At 52.1% G+C, this 13,660-nt stretch overlaps 1 long non-coding RNA gene across 1 annotated transcript in view; it reads left to right on the forward strand.

The window, feature by feature from the left end:
* The window catches only part of LOC117801468, a 162,075-nt gene that overhangs the window by 47,854 nt on the left and 100,561 nt on the right, over positions 1–13,660 (forward strand). The window contains exon 2 of the long non-coding RNA XR_004624025.1: positions 1,596–1,799. This is a non-coding gene — a long non-coding RNA (uncharacterized LOC117801468). The remainder of the gene's footprint in view (positions 1–1,595; positions 1,800–13,660) is intronic.

A 13,660-nucleotide genomic window follows, 5' to 3' on the forward strand; every position in this document is an offset into this window, starting at 1 on the left:
TCGAGCCAGCTCTGTGAAACACGGACTGACCCTTGCAGTCTCCTGAGGAAGTTTCCAGTGACATCCCATTGTCCTTTGTGTAAAGATTGACTCCTTTGTGTGAGCTTTGAGCCCTTATCTCATGATCACTGCTTCCCGGCTACTTCGGCTACCTTGTCCCCTTCCCGGTTCTTTCCTCCCCCAGGGCCCTGACACATGGTTTCACCTCTTCCTGGGCTACTTTCTGCTCTACACGAGTCTGCCTGGTTAACTGTCACCTTGGTTGTCAGCTCAGTGGTTACTTCCGGCCAAGCCCTCCCCGACCCTCAGGCTAGCCCCCTCTCCTAGACCAGAGTTGCTTTCCTTCTGAGTCCCTAGCTGAGTTTACAGTTAGGCATCCATGAGCATGGCTATTTGACCGACAGCTGTCTTGATAATCCCCCTGCACTGTAAGCTCTAGGAGAGCAGGAATCTTGTTGGCTCTGTTGCCTGTTTCGCACAGTGCCTAGTGTGACGTCCGGCATGGAGTAGGTACCCCATCCTTGCCTGTGGAATGAATGTTTATATCTGAGTTTCGACAAGGACCAGAGCTTTCTCCGTCTCCCCTTTGTGGATTGTCTTGGAGCCCATGCCTAATTTCCTTGGCATCCTTTCTGTGGTCATGCTCCCGGGTCATCTTTGGGGTGGGTTTGGGGTTTTGACCAGACAAGAGCCGTTCATCTGGTGCTTTATGCAGAGCAGGTGTCAAATCCTGACCTACAGCAACTTTCGTGTTTCTGCGTGGCTGGTGTGCCAGCCACGGACGGTCTCTGGGAATGGGATTATACTCATATGCTGGTAGAGGGGCTCTTGTTTACAGGAACCCTGTGCTAAAGAAAAAACAGCCCTTTGGAAGAGCGAATAATTACCAGCTTATTTGTCCCTTCTGTGACTTCTGTTTATTGTACGTACGGGAAGAACTTTGTTGGCCACCTATTAGAGAAATGAGTGGCATCAGCTGGCCAGGCAGTCCTTGTAGGAGTAAGGTCAGGGCAGTGATGGTGTCTTCTCAATCAGCGGGCTCTATCTCCAAGTCTCAGAAGTGATGGAAAGGGCATTTGGTGTTTCCCACAAGCACATTGTCAGAGCTAACTCTCTGTGGACCTTCCGCCACCACCCCCAGACCCCGTATCAGAACTGTAATGCCCTCTGTAGCTTTGGGCTGTCAGTATGGATGGGTAAATGCCAGCTCGATGGGCAGGTGGGTTCATGGGAAGGTTGGCCTGGGTCTTCATCCTGGTTTTGTCACTGGCTCTCTGTGTAAGCTGGAGCGTGACTTCACCTTCTGAGCTCTGTCCTCTCCTGCCCGGTACATCCCTTACAGGTATCTGGGGCTCTCTTGAAGGTGGTATTCACATCCAGGGAGCCGTAAGAATTGAAATACACCAGTTAGCAAATTCTAATCTTCTGGTGTGATGATCTTTTCAGCGCTTGACCTTCTGTCCTAATGTGCAACCTTCTGTGTACGTTCACTTGCCGTCCCTGGGCCTCAGTTTCCACATCTGTGAAGCAAGATGGGTCGATTCTGGATTGGCACGTAGGAGAACTAAATGCTGTCTCTGTCTGTCCTCCCACAGCAAAGACAGATGTCACTGATGAACTCCAAGAACGCAGTCCTCCTCAGCAGAGCCGTGGGATAGCCAGTGGGACGGAGCTCTCCAGGTCCGGTTCAGAGGTGAAGCTGTCGGTCCCTCATGGAGACTAAATCCTCACAACCCATCTGGGAGGTGTGGACAAGAGAAGCAAGGCCCAGGGAGGCTGACTCACCTAAGACTTGGGAGGTGAGTGCATCTGTGAACTGACAGCTGGCTTTAGAAAGGTTTGGGTGGATTTTCCTGTCAGGAATGCACTGAGCAGGTCCAACTCTGGGCCAGAATGGGCCACTTGTGTGTTCCAAAGGCATCAGCTTTCCTGCCTGTGCACCTCCTAGGCGGTCCTTGACTTTGTCCCCTGCTAGAGGTCACTGTGTTTGTATTCCTTTGCCTGTCTGCCTGCCTCCCCTCCGGGGGTGAACACAGCAGGCCCCAAAAAGAATCCCACCAGCCCCACAAAAGCAGATCTGTGGCCATGACCACGTCCCTTCCTGGGCCTGGGGCCTGAGCACTCTCTCTGGAACAAGTATCTGGGGGCTCTGTGCCTTATGAGGGGTCATCCTTTAGAAGCAAGCTTGTCTCCTGTCTTTGGAGGAGCTTTTCCACGCAGAGGTGCTCCAGGCAGAGTAGTGGGGACGAAGAGTTATTTGGTGGGAAGGGAAATGGGAAGAGCCTGCTGCCTCCCTTTGCACATCCAGGAGCTGAAGTGGTGCTGAGCTCTCCTTCCCTCCCTTCCTCCAGTGTTGGGTGGCTCGGGAAAGAAGGGCCTGCCACGGGGGGCCCGAGCTGAGATCAGGAGTGGGGAGCTAAGTGGGTAGTGTGGCATTTGGTTTGGGCTCCCGAGGCAGCAGGCCCGGCTGAGACACTCAGCTCTGTAGGGCGGGGGGCTGGTCTCGGCAGAGGCCTGGTTGTGGGGGGCATCTATCTCCCTATTCAGACCCCAGCAGTCGGACGTCCCGTGGGAGAGGCACAGGTCCTCTCTGGTGTCTGTACCTCTGATCCCTGTCTCTCTTCTATTCTTTCCAATTTGCTTAAGAAACTGACGTAAGGAAGACATTATGTGGCCAAGAGGGTCAGACCCCAACTGTGACCTCCACACCCCAGAGCCCGATTCCCCTCCCCCACTCCTCAGGCCTGTCCCAGGTGCCATGTGCCCCTGCTTGTGAATCTGGGCATCTCAAAGAAGCACTTTGCTCAGACCTGGTTATTTAACAAATTCATTTGGGGGCGAGCTCAGAGATGAGGATCGGAGGAAAGAAAATTGTCTTTTCTTAACTGTCCCCAGGACGCCTCGAGCAGGCTTGGAGGATTCTCGCTAATCTAATCCCTGTCAGAAAAGAAACGATAAAACAATTCAGTCTTTAGAAGCCAAATCCCCTTCCTGCACTCACACTGTTTCTGTATCTCTCCTTTCCCATCTCCCCCCGTTTGTGCTGAAGCCGAGGTGCCGTTTCTCGGTGAGGGCTTCAGTGGATAAAGGATTTCATACTTTGCTCTTCCATTTTTCATATTTAAATTTGCTTTACTCTCTGGTTTGACTTTCCACTGACCCTTGAAGAATTGGCGTATTTCAAGGGGGGGGGAAGAGATCTCATTATAGGATATGAGAAAAATGGAGCAGAGTTTTAAAACTTTTAATGACTAAAACACAGTGTTCCAAGTCAGTATTGCGTTGGAGTTGAAGTCACTGTTTGGTTACAAGTGTTTTAGGCCTAAACGGGGTTGATGACATCTGTTTAATTTTAGATGTCTGGAATACATTCTGAAAATAATGAAATCCAAATGTATGACCAAATTAGAGAACAATTTTATCTGCGACAAAGAAGTTTTTAAAATAAGAGCAAACATTTCAACCAAACAAAGCTTTGAAAGACCCATCAAACATTTGGTCATTGTGCCTTGACTTTTCCCAGTGGGTCTCCACGGCGTAGAGAACTCTCCTTTCCTTTGTGTGTGAATCAGACATTATTATGTAACTTTATACCCATTTTCCTCTGCTTTCTCTGGGTGTGCGTACTGTTCTGCGCTGCCGGCCCTGGAGAGACCGTGTGTAGGGGAGTGAGGACCCTTCTCGGGAAAGCCCCATTGGTGAAGCAAAGGGCTGATGTCACAGACACTCAAGGGCCACTTGTTCTCTGTTACATAACGGGCTGAGCAGCTTGGGAGGGAACCCAGGGAGAACTAAGAAGTGCAAAGGCCTTGCTAATGGGGCATGCTCCTATTCTGGCCATGTGCTGTGTGACCATTGTAGGCCCCTGACCCTCTCTGGGCCTCACTTTTTCCATCCGTAGGAGCAGCTCTGGGAATCTGGGAGGCTTGTTGTCGTGGCTTCTCTGCTGGCAGATTCTCTTGTGGTGAGAAACCCCGCTTTTGGGAGGTGCACTGAATAGTTATTCTTGCACTTTCTAGAAGCCCAGCATCGAGGGTGATAGAGAGACTCTGCCCATGTGGTTCTTCTTCACTGTCCTCATCCCGGGAAGTCCTTTGAGGGTGGTGTTGGCAGACAGACATCCCTGTGTCCACTCTGTGCCGCCAGAGTAGATCCAGTGTCCAGCCGTGCCTGCCAACCTTGGCTAGACTTTCACACATAGATGGGAAGTGAGTTATGGTCACATAATATGTACCTGGTGTCTTAAAACACTTGGCTACTGGGCAAGGTAATTCTGCCCTTCCTGAGTGTTTGTACCTTCCAAACACCCGTGGACTCTTCTCTCCCTGCCTTGTCCCATTCTTCCAAGGTCAGCTCAAGCTCTCCTCTGAGAACCAGCCCCTGGTCTGCTGAGTCCTCCCAGTGCCTGTGCCCAGTGCCGTTTGGCCCAGGGTCAGCTTCCTGGACCATGGCCCTGTGGACCATTGCCTCCACATTGCACTCTTGGCTTGGGCCTGTGCGCTGGATCTCCCAGAGACAGGAGAGGGTTTCCTGAGTGCTTGTCCTTGACCAATGACCACAGACAAGCCTGGAAATGGGGGTTAGAAGCCTGTGGTTCTTGGGATGAAATGCATGGGGTGAAGCTTGGGCTTGGTGAAGCCTCCAGGCCCGCTGGCCTCTGCAGAAATGAGCAGGTTGAGATGCTGGTTGCCATGGACAGATGGCAGATGGAGGGATAATGCTGAGGTGAGCCCAGGCCTGCCCGGAACTCTGGGCTGGGTCTGTACATGTTGTCTGTTAGCCCCTCGCTTGTGCTATCTGGCTCCTTCTCAGGACTTGGTGTAGTGGTCAGTGGTGCCCAGTGTCTCATCTGGGAGGTGTCATTGGCTCTGCTCTGGGCAGGGTTGGAGGATGACATGATGGCCACACTGTTTGGCAGGTATTTTCAGGTACTTTTGTGGGAACTCCCAGAGGCCCCATGGTCAAGAGGCATGGACTATGTTACCTTAAGGACAGTGGGCTGAACTCAGCAAGGAGAAGATCTGGAGGGGACAGAGTGGCCATGCCAACATCAGGTAAGGAAGGCAGGGTGGGAATTTCATTTAGTTCTGGAGGCTGCTGGGTGGAGAACATAGAGCAGCAGGGCTGGTGCTCCATGTGACCTTGGATGAGCCAGGGACATTGCCGGGCCTCAGCTTAAAATCTGTAAAATGGGCAGGTCAATACCAACCTGATAGGCTTACCAGGAAGCCCAGATAATAAATTAGAATTGAAAATGATTGTAAAGATGGCACTTGGTGAAGGCCTAGGCAGGTGTGGGAGTTTTCAGTTTTGTTGGTACTAATAGAGATTTATAAGGAATAGTAATGATAGTAAGTTCATCCCTACTGTTGTTGTTGTTGTTGTTGTTGTTGTTGTTTAACCCACTCAGAAGAGTGGGGTTGAAAGAACATGGAATTAGGAGCCAGGCCTTTGGAGTTCCAGATTTCTTGTACATACCTCTCTATGTGCCCTTTGGTGAGTCCCGCCTGCCTTTGTGTCTTAGTGTCCCCATCTGTTAAAAAAAAAAAAAAAAAAAAGCCCACGGTCCCCACTCTGCATGCCTCACCGGGCTGCTCAGAAGCTGGCGGGGTAGTGTGAGCCAGAGTTTTTGCACACCGGAAGCACTGGGGATGGGTGGAGCTGGCATTGACGGCACTGGTTGCTGGAAAGGACGTTCAGGCCAAGGTATCCTGATGCAACTCTGAGGGCCAGTGCCCTCCTGGGGGACTGTTCCGAGCTGGACTTTCTCCCGTGGCAGGTGCACCCTGTCAGGTCACCAGGCTGGAGGGCTCCATCCGTAACGGTCTGTCTGGAGCGAGGGGCTGAGTGCACCAGTGGCTCGTCAGTGTGGCTGTAATTACAGCCCACGCTCTGCAGTCGTGAAGTGTCGCTTACTGTCCTGATGATGGCCCAGTGAGTTTACCGTTCAGGGTGGGGACTAGCCTCCTGGTAGATGGCAGGCATGAAGAGGCAGAGGCATGTTTTGCCAGACGTATATCAGAAGGGAACCCTGGGGGCCAGGCTTGGTGCCGTTCTGTTATTCTGTTTTAATAGATTTTAGTTTTCTTTTTTCTTTTTTTTTTTTAAAGATTATTTATTTATTTATTCGATAGAGATAGAGACAGCCAGCGAGAGAGGGAACACAAGCAGGGGGAGTGGGAGAGGAAGAAGCAGGCTCATAGAGGAAGAGCCTGATGTGGGGCTCGATCCCATAACGCTGGGATCACGCCCTGAGCCGAAGGCAGACGCTTAACCGCTGTGCCACCCAGGCGCCCCAGATTTTAGTTTTCTGAGCAGTTTTATTTAGTTATTTTTGAAGATTTTATTTATTTATTTATTTATTTATTTATTTATTGGACATAGAGAAAGAGCGCACACACAAGCATGGGGGAGCGGCAGAGGGAGAGAGAGAAGCAGACTCCCTGCTGAGTGGGGAGCCCAAAGCAGGGCTCTGGAGCCCAGGACTCTGGGATCATGACCTCAGTTGAGGCAGATGCTTAACTGACCGAGCCGCCCAAGTGCCCCTTCTGAGCAGTTTAGACATACGTCAAAATCGAGTGGAAGATACAGAGATTGCCCACGTACCACCCTGCCCCCCCCAGGCCTAATCTCCCCTATTATCAGCATCCCCAAGCAGAGTGGTTGTTACAATTGGTGAACCTACACTGACACGTCATTATCACCCAAAGCCCACAGCTGACATTGGAGTTCACTCTTGGTGTTGTACATCCTATGGGTTTGGACGAGTGTATGATGACGTGTATTCTCCATTATGCTATCATATAGAGTACTTTCAGCACCCTAAAAAACCTCTGTGCTATTCATCCCAGCCTCCCCATCTGCCCCACTCAACTGATATTTTTACTGTCTTCAGAAGCTATGTCTTCAGAGAGGTGAAGCCCCCTTGGCCATAACGTGTGAGCCCTGCCCGTGTGACGGCAGAGCTGGCACTCCTGAGCAAAAAGCTGCTGGCTTGGCAGGTGGTCCCCAGGCCTAGCACAGGCCTGGCCCTTGACAGCTTGGGTATTGGGGAGGTGGACTGGGGGGTCCGCCTAGGCTGTGATCCCTACTGCCCTTCTCCACCAACCCTAAGCTCTGACATAATCAGGACATTGATCGCCACCATGTGGACATTGGGCCTCATGGGAAAGACCAGGGTCTTGGAGGAGGTTGGGTAGGGTGGGAGGAGGGATGAGGAGATGGGAGGAAGCAGTCATCCACATCATGGTGACTGAGCATCACGTCTGTGCTGGAGATACAGCGGTAAGCATGACAGATGAAGTCCCTGCCTCTTGGGTCTCATATTCTGGTGAGGGACACAGACAGTACACACATAAATAAATATGGAAGTTGTCAGCTGTGACAAGTACACTGTAGAGCATTAAACTTGGGTGATGTGAAGGAGAACTCATTTAAACTGGGTGGTCGGGGACAGTGTCCCCCAAGAGGTGATAGTTCAGCTGAGATCTGCATGACAAGGACTCAGCTGTGAGAAAATCAGGGGAAAATCTTACAGGCAGATAAAACCATAGGTGCAAAGGCCCTGGGGTTGAACAATCCTGGTGTGCTGAAGATGCAGACTGGACAGCGCAGCTGGATTTAGGAACCAAGAAGAGAGTGGTAAAGGAGGATATGGGTGAGGTCGAGTGCAGAGCATAGGGGGCTATACAGGTCGAGGTCTCAGAATTTGGATATAATTCCAAGTATAATGGGAAGCCGGGGTGGTGCTAGTGGTGATATGATTGGATTTGTGTTCCAAAAAGATCCCTTTGACCACGGAATGGACAGTGGACTGGAGGGGGCAAAGGTGAAGACAGAAGTTCAGTTAGGCTAGTAAAGGAGTATAGGCACAAGATGGGGGTAGTGTAGGCTTGCAGAGTGCAGTGGGGACAGAGAAGTGGGTGGATCCTCATGTGTTTAGGAGGTGGAGTCACTAGGATTTTCTGATGGGTTGTCACTCCATCCACACAATTGCCCAAGCTAAGAATTACTCCCAGCGTCCCTTCTTCCCTCAGCCCCACAGCCATTTCTGAGATGGGGAGAGGAGGAAGAGCAGGCCTGGGGGAGAGGCAATCAGGGGTGCAGCTTGGGACTTGTTGAGTTTGAGAGGCCTATCAGACATACAGGTGACGATGTCAAGGGGGCTATCATGAGTGTGGAGCTGCGACGTGGGGTAGGCTGGAGATAGACCCTTGGCATCACTGGTGTGGTAGTGGAATTTACAGCCACAGAACGGGAAGAGATGGTGGGCAGAGGAGAGGAGAGAAGAGTTTGGAGAGTAAGTTCTTAGACTGTGAAGCCCATAGGTACAGAGGGAACCGGCCAGTGGGGCTGCCTGGGAAGGTATAGACAGGAGCATATGGCATCCTGGAAGGCAGGAGGAAGGAAGGGCTTTGGAGAATGGCCAATCTGGTAGGGAGGTGGTGATGAAGCCAGCCTGGGCAGAGAGGACAGGGTGCCATGGGCGAAGGTGGGCCACATTTGTCCACACAGAGCCCACATAACTCTCTAGGTGTTTCGCCAAACCAGGAAATAGAGAAATGGAGTGGCAGCTTGAGAAAAACATATGGGTCCAGGCAGGGTTTTCTGGACATGGGAGACATTACAGCAAATTTGTAGGCTGATGTGAGTGATGCAGATGGGAGAAGTTAATGGTCCCAGGTGGAGGGGACACCGACAGGAGCCACGTCTCTGCCAGAGTTCGGGAGGTGGGACGTGGTGTACGAGGCAGGAGCGGGCCTTGAATAAGAGTGAGGGTAATTTCTTTAGGCCTGGTCACTGACTGTAGGGAATGCAGAGACAGTGGACTTGGTGGAAGGATTCCTATGGTTCTCTGATCCCCAGAAGTCTATCCCCAGACCAGACCTCTTTCCCCATCCTTCTTGTCTCCCCCTCCTGATGTCTCCTGCCATGTGCCTCTGAGCATACTTGTCCTTTCCGGCTTAAGCACCCCACTTTTCCCCCTTCTATGGACTTCCATGTCTCAGCCCATTCTCCCTCAGCCTCTTAGTTCTTCCTCCAGGGAGTCTGCTGGGATTACCTCAGCCCACAGAGCTCCCTCCCCAGCTGGGCTGCTGGGGCCCTGAAGGTGCAGAACCCAGACAGACCCCTGGTCACTAGGCCTCCAGGGCCAGTGGGAAGGATGCTGCCTTGTCCTACCTTGTATGCCCTTGTTGTGGAGTCCTCTGCAGCTAGGGCGCAGGCCTGTAGTTCGTGGAGAGAGAAGAGACAGAGGGCTTGGGTTCTGGAGTCTCACTGACCTGGGTTCAAGGTCTTCATTGGTTGTATGACCCTTGGCAGCTTTTAGAAATCTCTCTGATCTCTGACTCCTCATATTAAAGTCAGGTCATAGGCTTTACCTCAGCAGCGTTTGGTGCGGGTGAAATGAGCTAAAGCAAGTAAACTGCGTCTGGCATATTATTAGCACTCAATAAATACCATCATCATCATCTTTATTAATGTGTTCTTTTTTTCTACCTAGCATTTCTTCGGTGGGACCTTGGGGAAGTCACTTGACCTTTCCATGCCCGTTTCCTCTTCTGGAAACTGGGGATAGTAACAGTGTCCTCCTTAGCGGGCTGCTGACTTTAATGAGCCAAAATGTGCAAGGTGTTGAGGGCAACAGCTGGTGCATAGTAGGTGGTCAGGAAGAGGAGCTCACTGCTGGTGACAGCGATGACAGCGGTGGCAAAGACCGCTCTGCATTTCCGTTTCCCCTGCTGAGCGCCGGGGCTGTGGAAGTGGTTGCCTGGGGGTCCTGCCGCGTCTGCCGTGCTCTGGTAAAGGTGCCCCCCATCCGCACGCCCTCTCCCCCCCAGGCTCAGCTCTTCATCCTTGGCTTCTCACCCTTCCCCGTGAACCCATTCATCTCTGGCTGTAAGGTTACAAGGCTTTGAAAATTAATTTTAAAAATTATACTCTTCTGACCCTTTAAACTTCGCTTTAAATCCTCTTAGCGCTCTAATGAAGCCCAGGCTGTTTGAGGCATTTTGGAGACATGGGGCTGACAGTGCCTTTGTAATTTACATAGAAACCTCGGGACACACATGGACCCAAATATGTATCTGTATCATTAAGGATAAAAATCATAATCCCCTAAGCAAGCTGTGCTAGTGAGCATCAGGTTTAATGGGGGATTACGAGGAGGAATTAAAGCTGCCCAAGGGGTACACCGAGAGACTTCAAACACCTCTTGGAAAACAAATTAACGTGGCTTTCAGAAATCAGTTTCTGTGCGGCTAGGGTTTTCCTCGGGCTTCCCTGATTTCTTTTGAGATGTATTTTTAACACTTGTGTAAACAGTTTGGGCCCTTGGTATGGGCCTTCCTGTGCTCCTTTCATTAGCTGGTGTCTCGGCGAGAATTTGGCTCATAATCTGGGCATTTTGATTTCCCTGGCTGCTGCAGCTGCTGCTGGGCCCGGCCCGGGGCCATCCTGTTTTCTTTACCGTTGCCTAGAGGTGTGGAACCCGTTGGTGTGTGGCTCGGCCTGTTTTCATATCTTTCCATGCAAACCTGGCTTCTCAGAGGTGCTTTCAATTCCCTGGAGAATGGGACCTCTGAGGCAGGGGGCAGTGGCTGGGAGGTTGGAGGCTGGACCTACGGCAGGATCATCTGAGAAGTTGGCAGAGTCGGCCTTCGTCACCCAGGCTCCACTGGCCCCTTTGTTTATTTCCCCTGCTCCTTCCTTCAGGTCCACCTGCAGGGGAATGTGTGGTCTCTGTAGGTAGTGAGTTCCCTATCACTGGAGGTATTCAAGCAGTGTCCTGGCCTGGGGTTTTGAGGGAATCTGTGCCCACATGTAGAGCGGACCTGGGTGGTCATTAAAATCCCTTGTGAACCTCAGATTCTGCAATTTGCTTTACAAGTGGAGTCTGGGCACGGCCTTGCTGACCTTTACAGCTACAAAGATATGCCTGATGGAAGGCACAGTGCCAGGCTCTAAACACTCACCATTAGTGACCTCTGTTCTGCTGTCCTTGCTTGAGGCCCAGGAGATGGTGCTCTCTTCTCTTGTGGAAGTTTCAGGTTTAGGCTCAGTTATAGGATTTCCTTTAGAGATTTCATCCTGTTAGGGAGTCAGCACAAAAACTCCTAATTATGTCCACCTAGATTCCCTTCGGAAGCTCACTTTCTTCCTTTGTAAAACAGGAGCCATAAATAATAATAGCACGTATTAAGCACTTACTGTGTGCCGGACACTGCTTGAAGCGCTTGTTTGCTTGTAACTACTTAGATAGAGTAGTCTGTTATTGCCTTCACTCTACAGAGGAGGAAACTGAGGCCCATGAAGGTTGAGCAACTTAGTTAAGGCCACAACGAGTAAGTGATGAATGATAGCGTCTAATAACCAGCTCCTGGGGATCTACTGAGCCCTTCACAGGAAAGGTGCCTTGACCTACCCTGGCACAGCGGAGCTCTGGGTCTTGTCCTCCTGAGAAGGCTCAGTGATATTAGTGCCTCTCCACTTGGTCAGCGCCCTGGCCAGGCCTGGCAGGGGACAGGTAGGGAGTGTGACATTGCCTTTGCCATAGAGGGCAGAACTCCTATAAGCCAGCCAACTGGCAGCATCTAGACTGCACTGATGGGTGTTTGTCTTCTAGAAGTTTTCCTCACATTTGCCAGTGGACTGGCAGTTGGTGGTGAGCTCCGTAAGGCTGATTCACCCTGAGTTCACATGAGGTCATGTGCGCAGAAGCTGCTTCTCCTTCGTGCTCCTGGTGGTCAGGGACCCTTGAGGCAGGATGGAGGGAGCTTCCTTATCTCGAGAAAGGAGCTCTTAGAAAGGGAGGGAGCATGTATTTCCCTGAGTTGGAGGTGAGGGCACGGAGAGGCCCTGGCTGGAGTGGTCATGTGATCCTATTTCCCACCGGAACTGTGTGCAAATCATCCCTTCTCCCGCCTCCCCAGTTGCCAGCTGGGGTCTTATGTCAGAGAGCCGTGGTCACCGGGAACAGGCAGCTGGAAGGGAACAGGCAAGCCCTACAGGGTTTGCAGGTCTGGCTTCACCAAGGGTTTGGGATTTAGGTTGAACTCTAAGGCACCGGTGAATTTCTGTCAGCAGAGAAGGGGGCGATACTGTTTCTGAGCACATCCATGGAGCATGCCCTATGCTCTTATTTCATGCCCGTGTTGGCCCAGTGCTACTTTCTGCCTTTTATAGACGATGGGGCAGGGAGGGGAGAGGACTTGCCAAGGTCACAGAGCTGGATCTGAATTCAGGACCTAAGCATGCCCCCGCTCACTCCCCTAGCAGCGGGGGGAAGTGTGAGCAATGGCAGGGAGGCTCGGAAGGACCTGGTGGCTTTGGGGAACAGCTGGAGGGAAGGGGTGGGAGAGGGGAGGTGGCAGGGAATGAGGCTGCGATTGCTGCTGCTGATGGCTTGGTGGGGTACTGGTAAGGGTTCAACAACCAGCTCTCCTAGGAAAAAAATGGGGAAAGGAAAGGAGAAAGAAAAAGACCCTGATGTGAGGGGTTTGCAGATGTCCGTGGTGTAAATGTTTCCGCCTCGGCCAGCTTCACGTTACCAGTGTGATGGCAACGAGCACTGAGTTCTCCTGAGCCATTAGGTGAGGCACTCCCGTGGCCTCGTCTCTCTGGCTCTGGTGTTTGGGTTTATCCGGGAGACAGTAAGAGGGGAGATGACTCTGTCAGGGCTCTTCATCAGAATGCAACTCTTGGGGTTGTCTAGCGATGGGAAAAGAGGCTGAAGGAGGGGGCCAACTTGGAGGCCAGTGCTGAGCCCTGGAGCTGGAGGGGCCGGGGCCTGGAGCAGGCAGGGTGGGGTGGGGTCTGTAGAAGGGAAGGGCTAGATCCCAGGCCTTTGGTGGAGCAAATGTCTTTTCCTCTGTCAGAAACCTCATGGGTCTTTTGCTCTAAAAATGCACATCTCCGTGGGAGGCATCTGGAGGCAGTGAGACCTCCATGCCCCATCTTGCTTTTCCCCTCCGAGGTCAGGCTGGGCCGAGAGCCATTTCACACGGGAGGGGGAGTGCTGGGCCTTCTGCACAGTCTGGTCCAGCGATCTGACTGCAGTAGCGGCAACAACAACATACATTCCCTGTATGACCCAGGGATTTTCATTTGGGAAAAAAGATTGGTCTTGGAACTAAACCCAGTTGGGGAATTCAGGGCAGAAGGGCACATCAGAGTTTGTGCTCAGCCGTGACAGAGGCCTGCTGAGCTGCCAGGACGTCCTTGGGACCAGGAGAGTTCCGTGAGGGCCTCCTGCCCTGACCCCATGTGGGCCAGAGGACCGAGGCCGGGGGAGTGTGGCCAGACAGACAGAGCGTGGCTGGCCCAGAACCCACAGTCAAGGCTTCCTGAGGGACGGTTGTTTTAGCTAAACTTTGAAGTGTGGGCAGCATCTGGAAGTGAAGGGGTCCCTTGGCGGTGTCTGAGGGTATGTATGTGGCTGGCAGGCATCTGCCTCTTAGTGTCAGATCCATTCCCCTCTTGGCTCTGCAGCACAGGGGCTGGACCCACAAACTATAACTCCCAGGCCTCCCAACCAGAGCAATGGGTTCTGGTTAGGTCTGGTCCATGGGAGGCAGTGGCAGGAAGTTGGAGCGTGGGAGGAGGGGAGAGGAAGGGGTACTTCTCCAGTTTCTGGCTTGGGTCTCCAGCAGCAGTGTCTCCT

The sequence above is a fragment of the Ailuropoda melanoleuca genome, chromosome 3, assembly GCF_002007445.2.
Source record: "Ailuropoda melanoleuca isolate Jingjing chromosome 3, ASM200744v2, whole genome shotgun sequence".
NCBI lineage: Eukaryota > Metazoa > Chordata > Mammalia > Carnivora > Ursidae > Ailuropoda > Ailuropoda melanoleuca.